Below are 3,781 nucleotides of genomic sequence, written 5' to 3'. Positions count from 1 at the left end.
TTCCAGAATCTTCTCCAATGACACTTGCCTCAATGAATTCGACTAGTGATGAGTAAGAGGCTCTTAGTCTCCAAGTGGAAGCAAGAACTGACAGAGGGAGAGGACACTAGTCAGATCTCAAGCTGACTCATCCTCTCTCCAAACATCTATATATGGATCTCTCCTCCATGAGATCCAGGAGGCTGGAATTTTGTTATTGCAAAGAATTGTTGTTGGCTTGAGATTGGAATCATTGGGTGCTTAATGCTTTGAAGGGAGGTGAAGATAGGAATTTCATTTGCTGGGAAGGAGATGCTGGATTGGAGCCCTCTTGGTTGTATCTCCTCCTGAACCTTGTTATTCATCAATAAAGCTATCTTGGTTTCTCCTATATACTGGTGTATCTTTGATGTATGATTGCATTAGTATGTTTAGTTTATTTCTAATCCTGAACTAGTTATGAATATGAATCTATGTCTTTGTGTAGTGTTCTCTTCTTGTGATCTTGCAAGGACCTGTTGAAGCTGGGCGAGCGAGAAGGCAAGTAGCTGGGAACTCTCAAAGAGAAGAGAAACCGGATCGAGGGACAAACAGAAGACATCGGTTAGTCCATCCATCTCTCTTCATTCTTAATTCATAAAGGAAGAATACTAGAATAGTTGTGTCTGTTTGTTGCTAAGGCACTGTCACACCTTAGGTGGATAGGATCGTCCTGCATAGGCATTTTTCCCCACAACAGTTGTCCTTTCAACCCAGTCTGCCAAAGGTCATGTTTCCCCTGTCTTGTAGTTCTGAACCTTTTCTACAAAACCGTATCTTCTGTCAATTCTTCCTAAGCATCTGGTGCCAAATCTTCCATAGAAGGTAGGGCCTATTCCTCTTTTTGATCTAGCATGGAAGGGTCATAGATTTTCTAATTCTCTACATTCACAGCTAAGTAAATGTGCATATATGGTTGTAATATGAATCGATATCCATTATCACCCACCTTTTCTAGTATCTCGAAGGGACCATACCTTAGAGCCTTTATTTTATTTCTAGGCCCTTGTAACCTCTCCTTATTCAACTGTAGCCATATTCTATCTCCCACCTTAAATGATTTCTCTATTCTACACAGATCATGTCTGGCCTTATACTTCTCCTGTGACTTTTGTAGTGTCTCTTGTACCTATAGATGTATCTTCCTTATCTTCTCTAATTTTTTCAGCCCTCAGGGAATCTCTTGTAAGATCTTCCCTCAGGGAATCTCTTGAAGGACAAAAATATAAAAAACAAGTTCTAAATGGGCACTTTCTTGTAGAAGTGTAGACTAATTTGTTTTAAGAATGTTGTATATATACCATATTTTCATCCCAGGTCTTTGAATTCTTCTGGTTGTATCCCCTCTGAAGCTGCACCAAAGTCCTGTTAACTACTTCTGTCTGCCCATCTATCTATAGATGGAATGTTGTAGATCTCTTCAACTTTGTGTCCATCTTCTCCCACAATATAGTCCAAAATGCACTGAGAAATATTTTGACCCTGTTTGAAATGTTATTCCTTGGTATCCCAATGTGAACACTGACATGTCCAAAGAATAAGTTTGTTGCTTCATATCCACTGATGATCTTCTTACAAGGCATCATAACACACATATTGTTGAACCTTTCAACTACCACGAATAGGTATTCATGTCCCTTCCTGGTTGTTGGTAAACCTCCCACAAAGTCCATGGGAGGCTTTCCCAAGGATGAGTGGGTACAGGTAAGGGGTGATATAGACCATGTTTCCTGTTTCTAGGCTTGTTGGTACAACAAAGCATGCATCCTCTTATGAACCTAGCTACCTATTCTTGCATCTTGGGCCAATACACATACCTATGAAAGTTAGCCATAGTCTTCCTTACACCAAAGTTCCCTACAACCTTGGAGGTGCGAGCCTCTATAATTAGCTACAATATCTCACCTTTAGGAACACATAACTTATCCAACCTGTAGAGTAACCCATCTTGGAGATGGTAGTCAACGATGTGCTTGTCACCATCGTGCACATGACTATGACTCTACAATTGTTGAAACACCACTTTGAAGTCTTCATCCTTTAAATGTGTCTCTCTATATGAATCATGGGTGAATGGATTCATGTGCATAAAATTCCCGAAAGTTATGATCTTTTATGTGGATGGCCATGATAAGATGTTGGCCAAATTGTTTTTGTTTCCCTTCTTGTACTTGATCACCAAAATAGATTGTTGTAGAAACCCCATCCACTTGTCATGCCTAGTCTGTTGTAGCTTACTTTGGGTCTACAAGTACTATAGTGGCTAGTGATATGTGTGGATTACTGTCTCCTTTCCCATCAGATAGTGCTTCTACTTCTTCATAGCTTGTACTAGGGCATAGAGCTTCTTATCATAGGTAGGGTAGTTAAGAACTAGCCCATGAAATACTTCATAACTGTAGAATGCAGGCCTTCCTCCAATCCCATAGCATACCCACTCGTATCTATCTCCACTTCAAAGGATTGTTGTAAGTTTCATAATGCCAAAACTAGTTCTTGATTGATCTTCTTCTTTAGCTCCTCTAAAGCCCTATGTCGAAACTTTCCCCGTTAGAAACTCTTTCCACTTGCTATTATGGCATGGATTGGTGCTACTACCTCTAAAAATGAGGCTATGAATTTCATTAGGTATTGTGCTTCCCCAATGAAACTCGTAATCTTAGAAACATTAGTAGGCACCGGTAATTTCATGATGGCCTCCATCTTGGTAGGGTTTATTTTCAGTTATCCTCTACCTATCACATACACCGAAGGCTGTTGTGAAAACTCACCCTTATTAATATTTTATAGCATATGTTGCCTATTTAATGTCTCCAACACCTACATCAAATGTCAGATGTGCTCCTCCCATGTAGCACTGTATACCATGATATCATCCAAATAGATAATAACAAATGAATCTATAAAAGAGTGTGATACATCATTCATTAATCTCATAAACATAGTTGGTGCATTGCATAGGCCAAATGGCACGGTTGACCATTCATATAGACCTTACCTAGCTTTGCAGGCAGTCTTCCAAGTATCTTCTTCTTTGACTCAAACCTGGTGATATCCATACTTTAATTCCAAATTGGTGAAGTATTTTTCTTTCTGCAACTTATCTGCAATATCATCTATCCTAGGAAGGGGGTACTTGTTCTTGAGTGTGATTTTTTCCAATGCCCTGTAATCTATACACATACACCAAGTCTTGTCCTTCTTCGACAGAATGATTATGGGTGACCCACATGGTGACCTACTTAGTTGAATGACACTACATTCCAATAGTTGTTGGAATTTTTCCTTCACCTAACACTTGCTTCTATAATATACTACTTGTACAACCTAATGTTTGGCAATGGGGATTCTAGCAATAGCCGGATGTTGTGCTCCACTTCTCTCTTAGGTGGTAACCCTTTAGGATCTCATAAAACATCCCTATATGCTTGTAGCAACTCTTCTAGTTATTTTTTTTTTAATTTCTTAGTACACTCCTCCAAGGATGCATTTCCTCTTACTGAATTTTCTACAGACTGATTCTCTCATAAAAACAACAGAACATACTTCTTGCTGGAACTAATCAATTTCTTGGCTTGGTTGCACTTACTAGCAAAATTTTTGACTTGCCTTTGTGTAAATTGATGGTGAAGGATTTTACATCCTTGACGAGTTGATATTGGTTGGATCTCCATATGAATATTTCATCTCACATTTACATGTAGGGACTTCCAAACACGACTCCACATAAATCAAGGGGAACCACATCTAGTTCTACTTCATC

Source organism: Pinus tabuliformis, chromosome 3_1, assembly GCF_031772625.1.
Source record: "Pinus tabuliformis cultivar Carrire ecotype Pingquan chromosome 3_1, CPIR1, whole genome shotgun sequence".
Classification (NCBI taxonomy): Eukaryota; Viridiplantae; Streptophyta; class Pinopsida; order Pinales; family Pinaceae; genus Pinus; species Pinus tabuliformis.
Note: the sequence above shows the minus strand (reverse complement) of the source record.